Source organism: Pavona decussata, unplaced genomic scaffold (genome assembly GCF_977016875.1).
Source record: "Pavona decussata unplaced genomic scaffold, jaPavDecu1.1 SCAFFOLD_102, whole genome shotgun sequence".
NCBI lineage: Eukaryota > Metazoa > Cnidaria > Anthozoa > Scleractinia > Agariciidae > Pavona > Pavona decussata.
In genome coordinates this window covers 558,812-582,613 of record NW_028145517.1, presented here as the reverse complement: position 1 = coordinate 582,613, position 23,802 = coordinate 558,812, and the positions used below count along the sequence as shown (strand labels likewise).

The 23,802-nt window shown below is 37.2% G+C and overlaps 2 long non-coding RNA genes across 2 annotated transcripts in view; both read right to left on the bottom strand.

The window, feature by feature from the left end:
* Positions 1–3,156: 3,156 nt before the first annotated feature.
* On the bottom strand, positions 3,157–4,474 carry LOC146471471 (uncharacterized). The gene is made up of 2 exons (XR_014866785.1): positions 4,194–4,474; positions 3,157–4,156 (listed from the first exon to the last, which is right to left on the bottom strand). It is a non-coding gene; the product is annotated as an uncharacterized LOC146471471 (long non-coding RNA).
* Positions 4,475–8,410: 3,936 nt separating this feature from the next.
* The window catches only part of LOC146471467 (uncharacterized), an 84,148-nt gene continuing 68,756 nt past the window's right edge, over positions 8,411–23,802 (bottom strand). Inside the window, exons 2-7 of the long non-coding RNA XR_014866661.1 lie at positions 12,112–12,211; positions 11,194–11,343; positions 10,131–10,236; positions 9,731–9,809; positions 8,997–9,064; positions 8,411–8,475 (exon numbers count right to left, since the gene is read on the bottom strand). This is a non-coding gene — a long non-coding RNA (uncharacterized LOC146471467). The remainder of the gene's footprint in view (positions 8,476–8,996; positions 9,065–9,730; positions 9,810–10,130; positions 10,237–11,193; positions 11,344–12,111; positions 12,212–23,802) is intronic.

Genomic DNA, 23,802 nt, shown 5'->3' with positions numbered 1-23,802 from the left:
TGTTATATCAGTTACTGCCTCGCTGTACTTTTTAAAACTGGATTACCTGGATTGTTTGCAATCAAGGGTGTACAAAGTCCTTGTGAGTTTTGACGCGGAGATTTTGTGGGACCTTTAGTTTCAAATTTGATAGGAAGAAGACAACGAATGCATCAGTGTCGAAAATATTTCTTCTGCCGGTTTTGGATGTTTTCTAGCCGTGGCTTTCAAAATTAGCTATGAATCATAAAAGATCATTAGACATGGCATCTGGCAGTTGCACTTAGCAAGTTTTTGTAGTTGTCAAGGGAACGTAAGGCTCAAAAGGGAATCCTTATTCCAAAGAAAAGGACAAAATTGTCTCGCCAAATTTTCATAGAAAAGCAAATGCGCACAAATGCGAGCATTCCTTTCTATATTTCTCATTGTACAAAATTACCTAATGAGCAATTAATTGAAACGATTTAACAAAATCATTTATTTCCATTCTGAGCAAAATAAAATTCGGTAACAATAAATGCCTAATGTTCTCTTGACATATTACAACAGTAAACTAGTGTCTGGTTGAAGTAATGTTTACATAAACGCTATAAAACGTCTTGGGCATTCGAATTAGGCGGGAAAAAAGGATTAAAGGCTGAAAGACTTTTGATTCAAAAGTGCTATTTTTTTTCTCGAAAAATATTCAGGGAATTGCAACTCAGTTAGGGAGCATGTAGTCATTCAACTCCTTGAAAATGGGCTTTATGCCGTTCACTATTTTGTTCTTTTAACTACTTCGATTTGAAAGGAAGGCTAGGGACAAAATTAAATTTGGAACAAACTTGACATTCACACCAGTGGAATACAAGATTATACATCCATTTGTATTTATTTCCACGAATCGTGTATTTTAAGTTTTTAAAAGATGTATCTTACGGCCGGCCAATTGCAATAGATTATTTGAAACTGGACTTTGGAGTTTTCAGGTCTGCGAAATCTTCAGATTTTGTTTCAAAACTTCGTTAAAGTGTAAATGCTTGAAAGTAATGGAAACCGGCGCCAGCCACCCATAAGGGCAGTAAAAACTTTCTGCTCAATTTCTAAAGGTTCGTTTTCGTCCATTTGAATATTTGCTGCTTCTATTCATGTAAGATTTCAAATGTTAAAATGTTATTTGAAGAAAAGTGGAGTCCTACCTCAGAAATGTTTTTCAAAGCTAACAAATTGAGTTCGTACCAGCTATTTTTTGGTACCGTAGTGAAATTTGTATTTTTTTTTAAACTAAAACATTTTTTTGTGAATTCTTACACAGTCGTTCATTGGAACGAGCAAGGAAATGCGTTAAAAGTAGTTTTCTAAAAAATTACGTTCCGTTTTGGAATTCGAACTTTGAAGTACTAAAAAATGAGAAAAAAATGAGAAATCATATGGGTGAAAATGATAACTTTACACAAAAAAATTGAACCTTTTGATCGATCTTTGAAAGGAACTTCTTGATGTTTGAAAGAACCAGATTTTAGTTATGTTTCTGTGGCCCATTAGCTCAAAAATCAAGAAAATAAACATGATAAACTCAACAATTAATAGATAAACAACCATTTTAACTTACAGAAAAAGAAATATGTATTTTCTTTTTTTCGTGCAGGCGTTGGCTCTCACTTTCTCTGTCTAGTTTTGTTTTTAGGCTTAGTTGTTTGCATTATTCTCAACCAGACATTAGTTTTAGTAGTGTACTTGATATTTAAGACCTTGTTTAACTATATTAGTGTTGTATTGGACAAGGGGAATATGTGAAAGCCCAAACTATTAATTTTCAATAAGAATTGGTAAAGAAACGAAAGGCACAAGACTAAGAGAAATTGTGACAAATGAAAACAAAAATTTAAAGAATCACAAAGGCTGTTGGTGTTGAAATTGGACTAAATTTGACTAAAACTAGAGAGTGAATAGAATTCTTTTGATTGATAATAGAAAAGAAATTTCTAAAACGAAATCGATTCACCGAACTTGTGAGCAATGTATATCATTTATCTCGATCAGTGAAAATAAAATAACCATAACTACAGATGGTTTGCCAAGGAACGACACACCACTTTTTTTCAACATTTTGCCCAAAAGGGTAAGAACAAGAGAAGGAGTATATTGAGCAATTACCAACGAAAATTGTCCTTATCAATCACAAAAGTAAAATCTGAAGAAAGAAACGAAAATTAGAGCGCAAAAGATTTCGAACACTACTTAAGACGAATTTTTTTGGTACTCGAAAACTAGAATAGTTCCAAAAATTTGCGTGTGGGTTGTACAATGTATCATTTTCTTGATGCTTTCACCACAAATGTCTTGTCCTGTGTAACACTGTATATAGACATGGAGTTTAGTACTCTGCCGGTTGAACAAGGTCACAAAAAGCGTCATCATCGCATCAGTTTGAAGGAAAAAGCATCGAAGTACCAATTCAATGTTAAAACTTTCCTGAAACAATCAGTATTAAGCGATAATCCAAAAACAAGTTCTTCTTCTGTTGCAAAATTTTGTCTTGAATTGCCATGTCTCTTCTTTATTTCTAAAGTCGCAAACACTCGGCTAAGTAAGGTTTCCAATCTCGTCTTGTCAAATAGGACTTGGCGAGTTAAAACGTTGCAAAACAAAAACAAAACAAAAGCGAACATGTTTGAAAAGCCGTTTGAAAGCCGTGTTAGCAATGTTTTTTCACGCCAATTTGTATTTGACAACACAAGTTTGCAAACTTTATTTAGCCTTGTGAGGATGACTCTAGGTAGATTGCTAAAGCATAAACCACCTCGGAGATGAAACTTTACTAAAACGAACGTTTCGTTGAAAATTTTAAACTTTCGCTTTTAAATTACCCAGAAATTGAAATAAAAAGTTGCTTTAAGTTTCTCTCCGAGGTGGTTTACGTTTAACTGGCGGGGAAATTTGTAGGGTCACTCTTCGAGTTTCTTGTGAGCAAGAAATGTTCAAAGAGTACCTCGTTATTTTTTTGGCCAAATTTGTTGCCAGTGGAAACGCTGTGCAAATTCGTCCAAATTTTCCCGCCAAAAGACTTAGTATATATAGGAAAAAAGTTTGTACACACATTTCAATTAATTAATTATTCTTACTTAATTAATTAACTAAAAATATTCATTGTATATAAGACAGAAAATAAAGGACACAATGAAATTGAAACAACTGTTTGCTTGAGTGTGACTTTTATTGTTGAGATCATTAAGTTCTTTAATTATAGTAATTATAGCGGTATCATTAAGCTTACTGAAATATAAATATAAAATTGGCTATGAAAAATTAAAAAAAAAGACGGCGCATGCGTATTTTTGGCGCCTGTATTTTTTCTAAGTCTTTTGGCGGGAAAATTCAAAATTTTCAAACAGACAGTAACGATATGGAAAAATTAAAAAAAAAAGAAAAACGGTGCATGCGTATTTTAAGCGCCCGTATTTTTTCTAAGTCTTTTGGCGGGAAAATTAGACAAAATTGAACAGCCGTTACCCTTAGAACAAACAAAAGGCAAAAAAAATTAAGTTGCGCAAACATTTATTAATTTTGAACAAGTGTTACTCAAGAAAATTTGATTAAAACATGAAAGATATTGTGGTATATTAAACTTTGCTGAAAATTTCCATTTCTAGACAAACTAATTTTGCCAAAACGTCTTGCAGTTGATTCATAGAAAAACTGTAAGCTTTCTAAACTTCGCAAATGCAAAATGAACACGAAGACGCACTATAAATAAGAACTTTCCATGAAAAACCTAGTTTTATTTATTTGTTGTTGTAACGAGCGAATCAAATAAATTGGCATGGTTCAACCGAGAGTGCAGTTGAAAATGTGTTGGCCCGCTAAAAAAATATCCAAAGTGCATAATTATTTAAAAAGTTTATAACTGACTGTAATCACCGATTAATACAACTTTTCATGATTTTTTGCATTAAACCCGGCTGTAAACTAAAATTTTAAATTAAAGTTCAAGAAAAAGACTTGAAGTCGCCTATATATAACTGTAAGAAAATTCAAATACGGTTTCCATCGACACGCAGAATTTTGCTAGTAATTGCGATCGCTTTGATATGAATTTGTTTTACATCAAGTCACTGTTTAGAAGATATATTTGCTTTCAAAACCTGACAAAACCGAGCAGATTTAGAGAATTTCAAGCTTCTGAAGTTCAACAAGCCTGCAATAATTTTAAATTAAACCGAACATGCCTCAGCTATAAAATTAATAGTTTCTTTAAGATAGAAAACAACATTTCTCTCCGTCCTTCTACGAAATCTAAACAATGTGGCTTACCGAAGAGTGAAATTTCTTGCGTAGAAAATTCACGTGGAAAATTAAATGGTAATCGAGGCCCTTTGTTAAAGTGCGTCTTCGTGTTTACAGAGAATTCGATTCACGGAAGGAAATAAAATTCGATCTTAGTCGGCTTTTGGAAAATAATTAATACTTATGCTCTACCTTGACTAAAAAGGTGCTTGACTTACTCTTGTTCCCGGCCATGCTTGTGTTGTCAAGAACTTGTCATCCACAAAGTGACCTGAAAAATAAGCAAAATCACCTTTGTTTATATCGATTCCGTCTACAAGGTCAATCATTTAAGGTTCAACATCTTTTGCTCTGGCGACGAAAATATAAAAACTAACTAGTCTCTTGGACACAATATTTACTTTTTGCTCAACAGGGATGCAATCAAAATGCATTTTACACTTGCTTTAGCTACGTGCAAACCTTTGGTATGCGCACGGACAAATTACATTTGAATTGGGTAGCTATGGATACACCCCTGGAGTCCAAACAATCATGAAAAAGCCCTTATTTTATCTGTCATTGTTCAGGTTTAGTTTCCGGTGATTGTAGGCGTATTAAAGGGTATGTGGAGTGTTATCAATGGTTTGTATAACCTTGTTCCCGGCATCTAACTGCATCCTCTCTGTTTCTTCTTCAAGAAAGGAAGAGAGAGAAGCCTTGGAATTCTTACGCTCGCCAGAAAATGAAGTCTACAAATTGTGCGCAATGTTATTCCGTGTGTCTCGGGTTTTAGAGCGATATTACAAGAGGCCATTTTTAACACAACAATGTTGCGTTCATAAGCTAACCTCCTCTCAACGCTATAACACGATCAACAAAAAAGTCTCCATATTTTTCATTATATATTGGGAATTCACTCTCGACTTATGACTTCAACGAGCTTTTAGAGAATGACAGAAAGTCAGCAAAAGAAAGGTCTCGGTAAAACATTGTGTTGGCAGAGTTAATTGAGCCAGAGTTCTCATTACTATAGACACCAATGAACAGTACCCATTTTGGCGCGAACCGAAAGACATCCGGGGCCCGTTCCTCGAAGGTCCCAAAACTTTACGGGCCTTTCGAAAACCGTTTTGAATCGACGAGTGCTGAGTATGAGTTCAAACTCTCCAATATGTTTCCTAAAGTGCCAACCTTCAAAATCAATTAATAGCTGGGGACTTTAAGAAAACTCTCTTTGAAATACTGAATCGCTGATGAGATCTCAATATTGTACACGTAAAGAAGTTCTCACCCTTCCACCACTCCTATTCACCCTCCACAATACCCCCCTCCCGAAATTACTTGATTCCTGATTGCTTTGGAGTCAATTTCGGTTATGGCCCAGTCAATTCCAAGCGTGCTCCCCTCCCTCTCCTCCCTGGTATTTTTTTCTTCGGAGAACAGAAAATGCCCCACGAGGGGGTCGGCGAGTACTGATCTAAAAACCCCATGGTATAGCTTAGAAAAACGAACAAATGCCCCAGCTACGGGTTTTTGATAACAATACAGAGAGTAGACCTGCCAAACGTCCACCGTCGATGCCTGGTCTTAAAACCAAATTGAATAGGTAAGTAAATGATTCAAACAATGAAATATGAAAATTTCTCCATTGCTAAAGAAATCAAAATTAAAAATGACCCACCATGCCCCTGCAAACCGATGACAAATGCCCCACGATGGGGGTCAACGACAAATGCCTGATGTATACTCAGGATGGTGGGGCAGGGGGAACCATTTAAGATGGCTGATTTTTCTGTGACTTAGGTTGAAGTAACTCCTCAGGTTAGAGGCCTGCAATGACTTCCAAACAATCGAGGAATTATGGGAAGACGGGGAGGGGTTGTAGGTTGGAGGGTACAAAACATCCAGTTTGGAGTCATAAAAAGATGCTAAGTGTTTCCTGCCGAGTAAAATAATCTGGCCTTAAGGAGGCTCGCAGTAGTTTTTCTGGACTTAGGGAAGGAAGTTTTGAAATTGCAATCTCGCATAGAAGATAAACTTCGATCTCCTTCATACTACGCCATCATTTCAACATATGAGCAAAGTTAATTTTCTCATCGGTTTCCAAGCAACAACTATTACCATAGCAACGGTAACGCACAGCCTCTCATTTTAAACAACGTCGATTATCTATTTCGGTCAGACAAAACTAAACCTTATCAGGGGCTAAAAACTAATTAATATAAGTATACACGGAACGCCAGTTTTTATTTTATTTGCTGTAGCAGTTGTTGGTGAAAAACATTCTATATAACAAAAATCGATGACGGCATAAACGCGATAGCTTTCAAATCTAAGCTCCACGAAGATTTGGTCGCTGGCGGTTTTGTTACTGTGAGTATATTAATAATAATAAAAACATATTTTTGCAGGACGACCATTTCAGTTATAAAAACTGCTATCAACACGATAGACACGCTTCTTTAAGGTACAGTGTATCTGGTTGGTGAAATCTAAAAGGTATTAGGGTACGTTTCTAAGGCCATTCATTCCCAGATCAAAACCGTCATCCCTTTTGTTACCTTTGAGCAGGTGTTCAAGACACAAAAGCAGGGTGGCAATGAACTCTATCCCATACCTTCCGTCATTCACTGGACACGTTTTTCTATAACAAGTTTTTCTTTTTATACACGAATAAAGTAGTAATCTTACTGGCGAAAATTTTACAAGCCTAGTTTGCGTGATTTGGAGAGTTCAATCCTCCCCTTCCCCTCCCAATTTTTGTTCCTTCTCCCCAGTAGATTTCTTTATCAGAAAACGACTGCTACGCAGGTTGAGGACTCTCGATCAAAAGCTCTCGGAAAGTTTTGAGTTGACTGCATGCCCGAAATAATATCGGAAGAATGATCCTTAATTAAAACTAACACTTATTTTCTAGACTTGAGAGTACATTTTAGACGATTTAGCCAAAGCTTTCCTAAATAGCGAACAGGGCCCAGTTGCTCGAAGCATGGTTAGCGCTAACCCGGGTTAAATGCCATGACAACCTATAGGTTTTAATACCTCTTAACCAATGGTTAGCTCTCAGTAACCATGCTTCGAGCAACTCAGCCCAGACATACCAATTTGGTTTATCCAAAAACAGATTGCTTTGTCAAGAAATTTAAATTTTCGAGCGAGTCGAACTTCAGTCGTTGCCCCTTATGGGCTTCTCATTTCAAAGTTTATTTTAATCTGATTTCATGTTTCTTTAAAATTTCATTTTGACGTTACATGATGCTTCATACTAATGAGATTACGAAAATTTTCCAATTTTTCTTAGGACCGAGACACACGGTGTAGCATCAAGGGTAACATTGGTACAATATCACGCGCAAGAAAGTTGGAGTGTGCGATGAAAGGAATTTCTACTCTTCCAAACAAAGTGACGTTAAATTATTAAAAATTATGTCTAAATTTCAAAGCTTAGTTTAAGAATAGAGGTGACATTTTAGTGTTCTAAAACTTGGATATGATTACCGCCCGTTTTCGCGCGTAAATCTCCCGCGCGTCGCTATTTTGGGTTTTATGACGTCATACGGTTGCCGCTATTGCCAGGAAGCAGATTTTCTTTTGTGTAGAATAATTGGACAGCCGTATGACGACATGAAATCCAAATTGGTGGTGGGAAGAAAATTTAAAAGCGAAAATACGCGATAATAAAATCCGATTTGAAGACCAATAAAATCGCCATTTTTTCAATCAAGCTTTGATATTTAGACACCATTTCAAACAAGTTAATGTCAATTTGTTGGAAGATTGGAAATTCTCTTTAACCAAAGGAACGTCTTCATCATTCTCATTTGGTCGGAAATGTTGCGTGGAACATTTTCTGGTATTGACACACGCGTGGTGTCACAGTACGCGTTAGAATGGGCCGATATCAATACCAAATATTCGATGTCATTGGCATTTTGGTATCGATGCTCACGAAAAATTAAATATCGTTTTTATAGGTAACGAGAAAAGAGAGCGTGGATTCATGTACCAGGTAAAGGCGTGACGCGTTATTATAGAGCAACTTAATATTTAATCATGATGCGAGCTTAATGTTGTAAGATTCCTACGGTTCAAATTTTAAAGGGCGGTGAGCTCAGAAAACCATCTTCAGCAACTCAACTCAATAAATATTAACACAAACCTTACTTTATCAAAACTTACCATTGTTAGCAATATCTTTGATTTTCTCCTTTTCTCCTTCCCGTCAATCTCTCTTCTTGAATTGAATCCCTATCAAGAGAATAATGTTTTATTGTGAAGGACTAGTCAACATTCTAGTGGCATAGAACATGACGATTTAAACAGTGGATGAGGCAGGGGGGGCTGCAAAGGGTGCTGCGGAGTTGCATACCAACTAAACCCATCAAAAAAGTGAACGAAGTCAGTGTTCTACATAAACCAGAACGTGGCGTGTGAGGGCTTAATGCGCAGATCAATTTGTTTGCAAGGGGAAATCCTGTCATTGGAAACCTCCTCAATCTCCTAAGCTACAAAAAACCCAGGGGGGAATTCTGCCACTGAGACCATAAAGACAAACCCGCTTCAAATTCACCATTCCCCCGGCAAGGTACAATGTCAAATGCTCGGTATAAAGCGTCTTCACCCTACGACGCAATCATTTGAGCGAAACCAGCAGATGGAAGACCCTCGTTGGTATTTGGTACCAGAAACGTAAACGGGAATTAAATCGGCAAACATTTCTACTACCCTAAAACAAACAATCTAAATAAACAAGAGAAAGGGAAACTCACCTTCTTCTTTCGCTTTGTATTGAACCGGCACTTTAACTTCAATCCGATGCATCACATTCAGTGTTTCCCTTTAAATTGAACATGAATTTAGTTAATATGGTACACAGGTCATAGTAAGTGGGGTAAACTGCCCAGATGTATTACACTTCAAAAGGATCAGCTGAATCGATTAGGAAAGCCTCTGACACTCAGCTTTCGATGTCAATTGAATTTGTGCGTAAGGCAAGTAAGACAGAACATTAGCATTTAAAGGCGCCTATGGCAACTCCACTCAGTTCAGGTCTTATCCTCACTTCATTTGGAATACATTACCAAGTTGTTATGCATTCCAAATAGATCAGCAGTGTCGCTTAGGCATGCCTTTGAAACGGTCAGCTTCTGATGCCAATGGAATTTGTGCGGCGCATTCGTCAAGTAAAATCAAACGTTAACGCGTAAAGGCGTCTACGGCAAACCCTCTCTGACTCAGTTCATTTAATTTGGTTCATCTCTCAGCCGGTAGAATGTTGTTCTTAATTAACCCAGATCAGTGCACTGGTCTAAATACCTCGTCTTTTCACGCAATGATACTACATGTTGAATACCGTCTTCGAGACAAGGTTTAGTTAAAACAAGGTATCGATCACACCAACAAGCAATAATCTTACCCTGATCGGTGGCACTTTACAAATAAAATTAATTGCTGTTTAAATGGCCCAGTACAATTAAAATTGCTTGGCAAAAAAACTGCTTACTTTTTTGTCAATAATAATTTATCTTGCTGTTTAAATTGCACTTCTGATGGACTCCACTAGGGTGCATTCGCTGTTTGCCCTAAAATTAAAAGCACCAGTGATTAATATTTTTTACATGACTTTTTGCTCCAACCATGGAAAGATCACAGTGACACCTGTAGTCATAATCGTGTTTCCTTCTAAATGAGCACACCCGTGCTGTATAGGGAACGCACTAAACTGCTGAATTGGAATCGAAGATTGGTTCAGTATCACTAAACCCAGGCCCCTGATTTGCTAACATAACCTCTACCTTAGAGAATAATAAGGTAAGAACTACCAGTTACTTCGCTTAAAATGTCCACAATTTTAAAATTAATCATCTTCAAATGTAGGGTCATTTGACATTGCTAATGCATACCTCAGTTTCTGTTGACGGAACAAATTGTGAGTTACACTGAGTAAACAGGGCTGGTAATATGCTGCTAGCTCCACTGAAATTCTTGAATCTCTTGTAAATATTTACTCTAATAATACAGGACAAAATATAGGTATGAATTGATGGGATTAAAGATGATCAACGGGGATTTTTTTTTGAGGTTTTCTTAGACCTTTGGGGGAGAGGAGTAGTGTGGATGCTTCCTTCTCACCAACACTAAACCCCCCCCCCCACCCCCCACCCCCATCTCCCTCCGGCCAGAGTATTACAGCCATGTAACGTTCAAACATAGAGGACTCACAAAACTTTCAAGATTGCTTTCTTTGAGGCTTTTAATATTTATTCTTAATAAGACATCACACTGGGATGACGCCACTATTTACAAATGTTGGCCATCCTGGAAATTTAAAGAAAATTTGACTAATTAACAAATCGACGGCAGTTTTCTATGATCTATTTAACAATTATACCACGAGCGCGCGTTGGATATGAGATGATAGATAGCCAACGAGGCGCGTAGCGCCGAGTTGGCTATAATCATCTCATATCCAACAAGCACGAGTGGAATAATTGTTTTATTAAAAACAATCAAGTGATATTGGTAGGCCTTGCTGAAACCAAACCAAACGCTAAACTGACAAACGGTTCAAAACTCAGTTGCACGTTCATCAATTAATTAATGTTGCGACCTGTGTTTAAAAGTTGAACGTTTTCATCATGCCGTGAGATGACTCCTAAATATTGAGTGACGGGCATATAGAATATTGTTGAACAAGTTCAAATATTTTGTAAACGACAAAAGAAAAACACTGAACAAACGGTCGGTCATTTTGTCTGAACAAAACAAAAATCGCCTGGCTAGCACTTAGTAAACGTAAATGTTTAACGGTATTAATTGAACTGTAACTTAACATCTGCTTTTAATTATTGAAGCAAAATTTAAAAACTTTTACCAAAACGAATGACCGACCACGAAACTTGCAACTTGAATTCATTTCAACATTAATATAACTGATAAAAACTTGATACGTCCTAGAGAAATTACCTGTCATAGAATGAATGTTCCTTGAAGTTTCATTTCCGTTAATCCAGCTTTGATGAACGTCAAAGCCTTGCTCTCTGCGTCGTTTTGTCTTCAGTGGTGCTTGTTTTACAGTCTTGTGGTTCCCCATCGCTTTGCAGTCGCCTTCAAGTTCTTAGGGTAAAGATAATACTCCATAAAAGCTCTGAAACAAGGATTTCTGAGGTACTGGAAGGTTGACTTTGCGAACGGCGCGATGTGCAAGAAGATGAGAGATGAATAAAAGATGATTTTTACCAGTATATTAGCAATTCAAATTAAATGATAATAACTGCAGATGACAATGTCAAGAGGACACATACAATGATTGAATGGAAGTGACAAAAAAATAATGAAAACTGTGGTTTAGGGACGTAAGAAGAAGCACAAAAATGCAAGCTTAAAACGTAACTTAGTTTGCCGTGGAAAAATAATTAAAATTGCAGCCTGTAAGCAATGACCTGAGGGAGGCTCCGCTTGTAGGGTTAGCGAGAAAACTATTGCAACACGTTTTGGTTAGGAGGTTGCACTTGAGACTGCACTGCCGATGACTGTGCGCGTACCAGTAGTATTAAAAGAAATTAAAGCTCCTCATACTTTAAGGAGGGAAGTAAAAAGGTTTATTCTAAATCAACCTGATCCATACTAGACATGAGCAGAAAGTTAATCATACAAAAATTCTGTTGCAACTCTTGTAAATGTTATGTATTTCGGTTTTTATCCTTAAGATGGACGCCTTTACTGTGTTTGTTTTTATACTGCAAAACCAATAGAACCAAGGGTGATCTCCCCTGAAAAGCTCTGACAAGCTTGCTGAGATCATCCTGCTACCGAATAAGTAATTGTAGACTCAATTGATGGAATGAAGAAAAAATGGCAAATGAAGTGAAATGAGATCTTTACCACAGGGCTTGGTGGTGCCGAGGTGTACGCATCACCAATACAGGATACTCCTTCACACGACGCCACACAGCGAAAAACGTGGCGTGGTCTTGATACTCCACTGGAAAAGATAGAAATGAAAGTCGGACCATTTATCGATCAAACTATAGATTAATCATTGTTTATAGACACCTACCAAAGGCCAGGCGGACACTGTCTATACGAAAGTGGACAATTAGCCATGGTCAGGCAATCAACTCTTGCGAGCGGAAAGTTGAGTGGGATTTCAAAGATGTCCACTTACGCCGAGGTTAGCAAATATTCAAACTCTTAATGTGACGGTACTGCCCTCCCTCCACCACCCTCTCAGGGTACCGCACTCCCTCCACCACCCCTTCCATAACTTCAAGAACGATAAAACGTCTTGATGCAAGCATGAGTAGATCGCCACTCGAATTCACGACGGTAACCCTTTCTAGATCGCCTTTTTTTTGTCTGGGGAGGAGGGGGGGGGGGGGGGTGGTGATTGTGCCTCCCTCCACTGAACTTCTCAAAAAGTTCAAACTGCTATGACAGTGAGACTTAGAGGATATATATTACGTTTAAAGATGTTTCATAATGATTTAAGAACCACATCATGAAGTGATGACGTCATATGACGTGTTTATTAGGTCATGTTGCGAAATGGCGGCCATCTTGGGTTTCTGGATTTTCCCCAAACTTCAGGAAAGCGTCAAAATTGAACGAAAAGTAACAAAAACCAATAAAGGAACACTAATATGAAACATAAAAGTTACAAGAAGAAAAGTGATTTTCTTCATTTTAAAAAAGGACCTTTTTGGTTTTCTGAAAAAAACTGGCTGTTAAAAAATTTCTTGCCATGGTAACATCAAAGTCAATCAACACCAAACGACCACACAAAAATGTTTGCCAGATAATTTTCTGAAAAAGTCCTGAAGTTTAAGAGCGTTTGCTTAATTAAAATTTCAAAACAAAAGTTATTCAGGATCAAAGCTGACGCTGGCACTATCGCCTCCCCCCTTCCAATCCCCCCAACCCCCCTTCCAACACCCCCCCCCCCCCCCAAAAAAAAAAGGTTGCCAAAATCAAGACTTTTTCAAAACTCAACTCACTTCCGCCTATATTCTCGCGTATGGTACGCTCCTCAATGTCAAACAAATCACTGCCTACTTCATTTTGTTCTATATCGATTTATTTTCGAGAAAATCCATAATAACAGTGTGCACGGTCACCGAAGTCTCGCGCAATGACATTAAACCACCTAGCACAATAAAGACTAACTAAACTCCAAGAACTATATCAAAATACATGTTTACAAACAATTTAAGCAAGTCTAGTGTATTTAATTGACCTATTATTTTGGTACGGTGCAACACAATGGAATTGGTCGAAACTGATCCGGGCTTCGAATTGAAAGGCTGTCCTTTTAGATCCCAATCCCAGTTATTATCGACGATAATATCGATTTATCTTCGAGAAAATCGGATTTTCTCGAAAATCAATCGACATTGAGCCAAATGCTGAAGTACTTCCAAACGTGAGATTATGAGCGGAATTGATTTTCAGCTGTTGCCTCCGAATGTTTGACCATTATTAGTAACATTCGGTCTTCATTAATGTTAAAGGACATTACAACCTGTTTGGTCACGCGCGCGTGAAAATTGCACATTGACACTGCAACAGATTTTCTGTTGTTTAAACAGTCACTATTTTTTAACAGACCAGGATGGAAAATATTGATACTGGTGGCTTAACAGTTTACAAAGTCCTGAAGTCTTTACAACATTTGGCTGAAAGGATAAAGGGCCAAAACTGTCTTTTATAGGCGAATCTTTGTTTACACTTTTTGTCTCATTAACATATGCTTATCACTATCTGATGGCGCTAATAAAATAAAATCTTTGATTATTGAAAGGCCATAACAGTTTCAGTTTTCTCTGAAAATTTGAGCCCAATACATTGAATGGTTTCGGAGAAATTCTCTTCTAAAAACTCGAAATTTGTACAGAGAATGCATGGCTCATTAATTTTTTTGCCTCCCAGCAACTTCGCAGTTTTTTAATGGCTGATATTTCCTTCAATATTGCTTGCAAAGAGCTGAAAATTGCACAAATTGCTCAACTTAATCAGCTCTTTCAACTTTTGCATTTAGTTTATATCTACGGCCACGGCCTCTATGAGTTAAGTCGTATGCTAATGAGGAAAAATGTAAACAATGACGTCAGCAGAGATTCGCCTATACCGTTATTTGCTACATTTTAGTAATGTACAGTAAGTATTCACGATTTTAATTTATATATTTGTAGCATTATTTGTAAATAGTGATTTTTAACAATGTTTTGTTCAGTTATTGCTTGTTTTGTTTTTTTCTGATTTATAGTGTCTACAATTAGCACAATAGTGCTAGATACTTTGACACTTAAATAAAGTCATTATTATTAGCAGCAGCCATGGTTGATGTAAACATCCTATTGTTTAAACCTACTTTGTTTCTATGACCAACACGTTAGTCTAATGACGTTTATTCATCAAGGCCACTGTTCGTTTGGCTATCTGTTAAGAAGACATTTATCACCTTACAGTCTTCGGACTGTGATTAAAATCTAGCTATTTTATTCACTCAGTAGATGAGTCCAAACAGGGGAACTCAAAAATATGTAAGTCCGGCTAAATTTCCTGTTTGGTATCGTTGACTGACTTAACGAAGCCAAGTAATTATGTAGACTAAAAAAATTTGCTTATTGTTAGGTGACTTAAACAATATATTAATTACCTAGAACTGATGTAGGCGTAGGCGCGCTCCTGAACAATTAATAAATCGTGTTCCGGTCGACGTCATGAACCCAGCTCTAAAGCATCCTGTCATCTACTGAATGAGTTTGTTTCGTCTTAAAAAAATAGTTCCTCCAAATCATGCATCTCTCTAAAACAACAGGTCTACGTCAATAAAATGATGATCCAATGTGGACTGGAAAATTAGCCGTTCATTGTGTTACATTTTAGCAACCCTGGCTGCTCGATCGCGGGGTGAAAACAACTTGCCGCCAGAAGGTGTTTAGTTGTATCAATTTGCAACCAATCCTGCCCTCAAAACGATTCTTAGTGATGTTGGCTTTTAGTTTGCGAGCCCAATGCAAGACTAGCTCAAGCCTCCCCGGCCTTGTTGAATCCATTGTTTCGTTAGATCGATTGTACATAATGCACAGAAAAAAACTACTGTTTTCGTCAGCAGCACTTTAATTAGAAGAGAGTAATTTACTGTTTCAATGGTCGCGACATAATTGACCACCAAAAAGACTTTATTCTATATAATCGCTTACATTCTAAGATTTTTGTCACATTAACTTAATGTACTAACAGAAGTAATTATGTATTAACACCAATTATGCACTAACAGCTAAAAAACAAGTTATAGTTTATGGGTATGCTTTGTATTTTTAATGATAAGAAACTCGTTTTGTTTCAATAGTTGAAAACAAAAACATTCTTAATTGTGGATGTCCTGTTAATCATTCTTTTGGAAACCAGTCTCCAACTGACCAACTGCTTCATTATGACCATTTCATCCCTGTTATCATTGCTCTTGAATGATCAGTTTACTCCTGAAATTTGGTTTTCGCTTTGAAAGTAGAGAAACTTAACGTTTTGATCTTTGTAGAACGTTCGAAGGAAAGCAGAATGTTTCAGATCAAAGTACGTAGGATGGGATGATTAGCATATTCAGTACACGGAAAAATAAACAAGACAGCTTTCCTTTGTTTGGATTTAAACTCTTTCGCTTTGCTCACGAATACAGGATCTTACCACATCTAAGAATATTAACCTCAAGTCCACATATGATGTATCATTTGCAACACTGTGATAAGCATATTCCACCAATCATATCAATAAAACTGAAGACTGCGTCAATTTTGAATATAGACCAATACCCCCAAAATCTTCGCAATTAGCTCAATCTCGCTGACGGGAGCGTAGAACGCGGCATGAATGAGACCTCTTATTAAGCCTTTATGGCTTACTTCGTAAAGAGAGAAACACGACATGTTTTCGAGCTAGCTGTGATGGATTGCACGATATGCGGAACTGAACAATTACTTGTCTTGAAGCCTTTGTTGTTAAGCCGTCACTTCACAATCAATCAGTTCTAGCCACATAATAATTCTTTGTGATTCCGGCTCCTACTTGGCTACTGATACTAAAAGGAACTAGCTCGCTCTGAAATGAACGACAGGTCGCTGTTGCCATTCTCATTCATGACCGAGCGAGGATACATGTTTTGATCTCAGTTTGTAGAATTAAACTTTCGAAGTGAAAGTGGAATATTTCAGATCAAAGTAGATGCGATGGTTAGCATATTACACGGAAAAAAACAAGACAGCTTTTCTTTGTTTTGTCTAAATTTAACCTTTTTCGCTTTGATCACGAATATATTCTTACTGTATTTAAGAATATTAACTTCAAGTTCGTCCTTCATTTGAAAGGATGTGATAAGCATACTTCACCAACCCAATAGATTTATGTGACAAATAACAAAGACGGCGAATTTGTAAGGAATAAATGTTGAAAAGTTTAAGGGGGTGGTGAAGCGTAACTTGACTTTCACCACCCATCTAAATTAGAAATGGAATATCAACTATTTATGCCGAGAAATGAAGCTCGAAGCTAGCAGGTGCAACGTTCATATAAGTTCATGTGCATGTAGTGGCTTTGTTGCTTAAAAACACGTCATGCTAGTTATGATGGCTTGTATATTATGCGGAAAAAAAAAAAGAGCAATTTCCTGTCATATGATCCAAGTTGTTAAGGGCACATTGGAATCGATTCCGCTCATACAAAGATTCTTTACGATGCCAGTATCTGATTGGCTACTGATGCCAAAGGGAACTAGGTTCGCTCTAAATTAAAGGTTACGTAGCAGCTATCATACTCATTCAAGACCAAGCGAGAACAACTGTTGTTTGCATCTTGCAAACGAGGAATCATGAAGTGGCTTCTAGTTATTTTGCTGTGTAGAGCAGCATTCAGCTCGGATCATAATCCTGATGGTAAGTATTTGTTGCCGTGGTCTTAGTAGCTATATTTGCTGTATTTCATTTTAGGTGTTTCTTTTTTTCTTTTGAAAAGTAAAGGTGCGAAATTTCACGATAATTTCCCAACGCGCTGGCGGCGTCTCTGCACTGCTGACTATAGCCCTGACCCAAACCCTATCTGTGTCTAATGCACAGTATGTTACCCTGAATGGTCAAAATATTTAGTAATACCGATATTTCATTTTAAAAAGAAAACTGTCAAATGTACGAAGCATTGTGAGCATGATTTCATTGGCCTTCGTACAAACAGGAACTTTGTTTACAACTCCCTCAACAGTCAATTTAACATTGACTTAATTGGTTCTAAAGGAGAGCTCATTTCAACAAAAACAAAACATCTCCACAAAACAAACCTCCCTAGACTTATTGAAATTTTCTATTTTGTTTTGGTTTACGATAAATAGCTGCCCTTCGAGTAGTACTTTTAACCAGAAAAGTGTATTTTATATTAATGAAGTTTCTGTCGATCTGTTGCAGTCCTTTTAAACGTTTGCCTGCTCATGACCCTATTGCTCATGTTACTTTCCACAATGCAGAAAAGTTTACTCCATGACGTATGCTCGATACACCATTTGAAACGTTTTGACAAGCATAGTTCAGAAAAGATGTTATCATCAGAAATACCGCTTACATTATTGGACAAAACTTGCTAAGAAAAGTCCAAATTTTGGGCATATTTTTCAAATCTTCTAAAGGAAAACACCGTCTGGTTTTTATTACATCGAAAACGCAAAATTTAGCGCTGAAGCCATTTACAAGATGCCTGTCTTTGCCGGCTAAATGTTGATTGTCTTCTCGGTTCTCCGAGTTCGTTCCTAGCAGATGCAACGTTTATATGAATCCTGGTGTAGGTAGCGCTGCCCCTAGCGGAAAGAAACAGATCAAACTACACTTTTTTAAGTTGGCTTTGGTGCTTGCACATTGTGCGCAAAACTGAACAATTGCCTGTAACGCGATCCTAATGAGTTAGTATCAGTTTGCAACCGATTCTGCCCTCAAAACGATTCTTTGTGATGTTGGCTTTTAGTTTGCGAGCCCAATGCAAGACTAGTTCAAGCCTCCCCGGCCTTGTTGAATTCCATTGTTTCGTTAGATCGATTGTACATAATGCACAGAAAAAAACTACTATTTTCGTCAGCAGCACTTTAATTAGAAGAGAGTAATTTACTTGTTGGCTTCACACTACAAGCTAAGTTAGTTTCAAGTAAGCACTTGATTCAAGTGCACTTGAAAATCTCAAGTCGCACTTTAGAAAACTTGGCTTCACACCTGGTGACAAAGTATATACTTGAAGCACAAGCTGTCAATCATCGTTCGCGGTAAAATCAGAAATGCGATTCCTCGCCGGAAAATCATGGAGCCTTTGCAACGGAAAAACGTTTTATGTTGTTTACTCTTTATTTTGTCTTTAATTGTAACTCAGAGAGTTTTAACATTACAGGAAATGCATAAGTACTTCATTGTTTACGAGTACTTGGCGACAAAACAAAAGAACAGGCGACATCTTCTGAACTGAAAATCGATGGTTCAGGCGGTCTGTAAAGATGAAATTCAAATAAGATCGTAAGTTTAACTATTTATATCGGCTTTTCCTTTTTTTTTCTATGTTTACTTACATAAAAGACTGTTCCATGGAGTCCTCAAACTGCGAGGCGTATCTCCAGCCATCCATTTTGATTTTTTTTTATTAATTTTAGTTCACGGCAAAATGTTTATCTGTCTTGGCACCGCAGCACGTGGCTTTCAGTTGGTTTCCCTTTTCCTATTGGTCAAGTACGTTCTCAAGTGTGGTGTTGGCCATACTTGGCGGCGTACTTCGGCTTCTTTGAACTACGAACGTTTCCATGGTCACTAAGTAAAGTTCAAGTTGGTAGGTTTTACCCCTTCACACTCAAAGTAGGTTTCAAGTGCACTTAGATTATACTTACAAGCTCTAGTGTGAAGCCCCCAACTGTTTCAATGGTCGCGACATAATTGACCACCAAAAAGACTTTATTCTATATAATCGCTTACATTCTAAGATTTTTGTCACATTAACTTAATGTACTAACAGCAGTAATTATGTTTTAACACTAATTATGCACTAACAACAAAAAAACAAGTTGTAGTTTATGGGTATGCTTTGTATTTTTAATGATAAGAAACTCGTTTTGTTTCAATAGTTGAAAACAAAAACATTCTTAATTGTGGATGTCCTGTTAATCATTCTTTTGGAAACCAGTCTCCTACTGACCAACTGCTTCATTATGACCATTTCATCCCTGTTATAATCGCTCTTGAATGATCAGTTTACTCCTGAAATTTGGTTTTCGCTTTGAAAGTAGAGAAACTTAACGTTTTGATCTTTGTAGAACGCTCAAAGGAAAGCGGAATATTTCAGATCAAAGTGCGTAAGATGGGATGATTAGCATATTCAGTACACGGAAAAATAAACAAGACAGCTTTCCTTTGTTTGGATTTAAACTCTTTCGCTTAGCTCACGAATACATGGTCTTACCACATTTAACGATATTAACTTTAAGTCCACATATGATGCATCATTTGAAACACTATGATAAGCATATTCCACCAATCATATCAATAAAACTGAAGACTGCGTCAATTTTGAATATAGACCATTACCTCCAAAATCTTCGCAATTAGCTCAATCTCGCTGACGGGAGCGTAGAACGCGGCATGAATGAGACCTCTTATTAAGCCTTTATGGCTTACTTCGTAAAGAGAGAAACACGACATGTTTTCGAGCTAGCTGTGATGGATTGCACGATATGCGGAACTGAACAATTACTTGTCTTGAAGCCTTTGTTGTTAAGCCGTCACTTCACAACCGATTCTAGCTACATAATAATTCTTTGTGATTCCGGCTCCTACTTGGCTACTGATACTAAAAGGAACTAGCTCGCTCTGAAATGAACGACAGGTCGCTGTTGCCATTCTCATTCATGACCGAGCGAGGATACATGTTTTGATCTCAGTTTGTAGAATTAAACTTTCGAAGTGAAAGTGGAATATTTCAGATCAAAGTAGATGCGATGGTTAGCATATTACACGGAAAAAAACAAGACAGCTTTTCTTTGTTTTGTCTAAATTTAACCTTTTTCGCTTTGATCACGAATATATTCTTACTGTATTTCAGAATATTAACTTCAAGTTCGTCCTTCATTTGAAAGGATGTGATAAGCATACTTCACCAACCCAATAGATTTATGTGACAAATAACAAAGACGGCGAATTTGTAAGGAATAAATGTTGAAAAGTTTAAGGGGGTGGTGAAGCGTAACTTGACTTTCACCACCCATCTAAATTAGAAATGGAATATCAACTATTTATGCCGAGAAATGAAGCTCGAAGCTAGCAGGTGCAACGTTCATATAAGTTCATGTGCATGTAGTGGCTTTGTTGCTTAAAAACACGTCATGCTAGTTATGATGGCTTGTATATTATGCGGAAAAAAAAAAATGAGCAATTTCCTGTCATATGATCCAAGTTGTTAAGGGCACATTGGAATCGATTCCGCTCATACAAAGATTCTTTACGATGCCAGTATCTGATTGGCTACTGATGCCAAAGGGAACTAGGTTCGCTCTAAATTAAAGGCTACGTAGCAGCTATCATACTCATTCAAGACCAAGCGAGAACAACTGTTGTTTGCATCTTGCAAACGAGGAATCATGAAGTGGCTTCTAGTTATTTTGCTGTGTAGAGCAGCATTCAGCTCGGATCATAATCCTGATGGTAAGCATTTGTTGCCGTGGTCTTAGTAGCTATATTTGCTGTATTTCATTTTAGGTGTTTCTTTTTTTCTTTTGAAAAGTAAAGGTGCGAAATTTCACGATAATTTCACAACGCGCTGGCGGCGTCTCTGCACTGCTGACTATATAGCCCTGACCCAAACCCTATCTGTGTCTAATGCACAGTATGTTACCCTGAATGGTCAAAATATTTAGTAATACCGATATTTCATTTTAAAAAGAAAACTGTCAAATGTACGAGGCATTGTGAGCACGATTTTATTGGCCTTCGTACAAACAGGAAATTTGTTTACAGCTCCCTTAAGGGTCAATTTAACATTGACTAAATTGGTTCTAACGGAGAGCTCATTTCAACAAAAACAAAACATCTCCACAAAACAAACCTCCCTAGACTTATTGAAATTTTCTATTTTGTTTTGGTTTACGATAAATAGCTGCCCTTCGAGTAGTACTTTTAACCAGAAAAGTGTATTTTATATTAATGAAGTTTCTGTCGATCTGTTGCAGTCCTTTTAAACGTTTGCCTGCTCATGACCCTATTGCTCATGTTACTTTCCACAATGCAGAAAGGTTTACTCCATGACGTATGCTCTATACACCATTTGAAACGTTTTGACAAGCATAGTTCAGAAAAGATGTTATCATCAGAAATACCGCTTACATTATTGGACAAAACTTGCTAAGAAAAGTCCAAATTTTGGGCATATTTTTCAAATCTTCTAAAGGAAAACACCGTCTGGTTTTTATTACATCGAAAACGCAAAATTTAGCGCTGAAGCCATTTACAAGATGCCTGTCTTTGCCGGCTAAATGTTGATTGTCTTCTCGGTTCTCCGAGTTCGTTCCTAGCAGATGCAACGTTTATATGAATCCTGGTGTAGGTAGCGCTGCCCCTAGGGGAAAGAAACAGATCAAACTACACTTTTTTAAGTTGGCTTTGGTGCTTGCACATTGTGCGCAAAACTGAACAATTGCCTGTAACGCGATCCTAATGAGTTAGTATCAGTTTGCAACCGATTCTGCCCTCAAAACGATTCTTTGTGATGTTGGCTTTTAGTTTGCGAGCCCAATGCAAGACTAGTCCAAGCCTCCCCGGCCTTGTTGAATCCATTGTTTCGCTAGATCGATTGTACATAATGCACAGAAAAAAACTACTGTTTTCGTCAGCAGCACTTTAATTAGAAGAGAGTAATTTACTGTTTCAATGGTCGCGACATAATTGACCACCAAAAAGACTTTATTCTATATAATCGCTTACATTCTAAGATTTTTGTCACATTAACTTAATGTACTAACAGCAGTAATTATGTTTTAACACTAATTATGCACTAACAGCAAAAAAACAAGTTGTAGTTTATGGGTATGCTTTGTATTTTTAATGATAAGAAACTCGTTTTGTTTCAATAGTTGAAAACAAAAACATTCTTAATTGTGGATGTCCTGTTAATCATTCTTTTGGAAACCAGTCTCCTCCTGACCAACTGCTTCATTATGACCATTTCATCCCTGTTATAATCGCTCTTGAATGATCAGTTTACTCCTGAAATTTGGTTTTCGCTTTGAAAGTAGAGAAACTTAACGTTTTGATCTTTGTAGAACGTTCGAAGGAAAGCGGAATATTTCAGATCAAAGTGCGTAAGATGGGATGATTAGCATATTCAGTACACGGGAAAATAAACAAGACAGCTTTCCTTTGTTTGGATTTAAACTCTTTCGCTTAGCTCACGAATACATGGTCTTACCACATTTAACGATATTAACTTTAAGTCCACATATGATGCATCATTTGAAACACTATGATAAGCATATTCCACCAATCATATCAATAAAACTGAAGACTGCGTCAATTTTGAATACAGACCATTACCCCTAAAATCTTCGCAATTAGCTCAATCTCGCTGACGGGAGCGTAGAACGCGGCATGAATGAGACCTCTTATTAAGCCTTTATGGCTTACTTCGTAAAGAGAGAAACACGACATGTTTTCGAGCTAGCTGTGATGGATTGCACGATATGCGGAACTGAACAATTACTTGTCTTGAAGCCTTTGTTGTTAAGCCGTCACTTCACAACCGATCAGTTCTAGCCACATAATAATTCTTTGTGATTCCGGCTCCTACTTGGCTACTGATACTAAAAGGAACTAGCTCGCTCTGAAATGAACGACAGGTCGCTGTTGCCATTCTCATTCATGACCGAGCGAGGATACATGTTTTGATCTCAGTTTGTAGAATTAAACTTTCGAAGTGAAAGTGGAATATTTCAGATCAATGTAGATGCGATGGTTAGCATATTACACGGAAAAAAACAAGACAGCTTTTCTTTGTTTTGTCTAAATTTAACCTTTTTCGCTTTGATCACGAATATATTCTTACTGTATTTAAGAATATTAACTTCAAGTTCGTCCTTCATTTGAAAGGATGTGATAAGCATACTTCACCAACCCAATAGATTTATGTGACAAATAACAAAGACGGCGAATTTGTAAGGAATAAATGTTGAAAAGTTTAAGGGGGTGGTGAAGCGTAACTTGACTTTCACCACCCATCTAAATTAGAAATGGAATATCAACTATTTATGCCGAGAAATGAAGCTCGAACCTAGCAGGTGCAACGTTCATATAAGTTCATGTGCATATTCGTGTGGCGTCGTTGTTGCTTAATTAAAGAGAGCTGAGAAACACACCATGTTTTTTAAACTAGATAGGCGTGCATGTTATGCGGAAAAAAATGAATCCATGCTGTTAAGGGAACTTTGGAATCAATTCCGCCCACATAAAGATTCTTTACGATGCCAGTATTTGATTGGCTACTGATGCCAAAGGAAACTGGCTGCGCTCTAAACTTAAG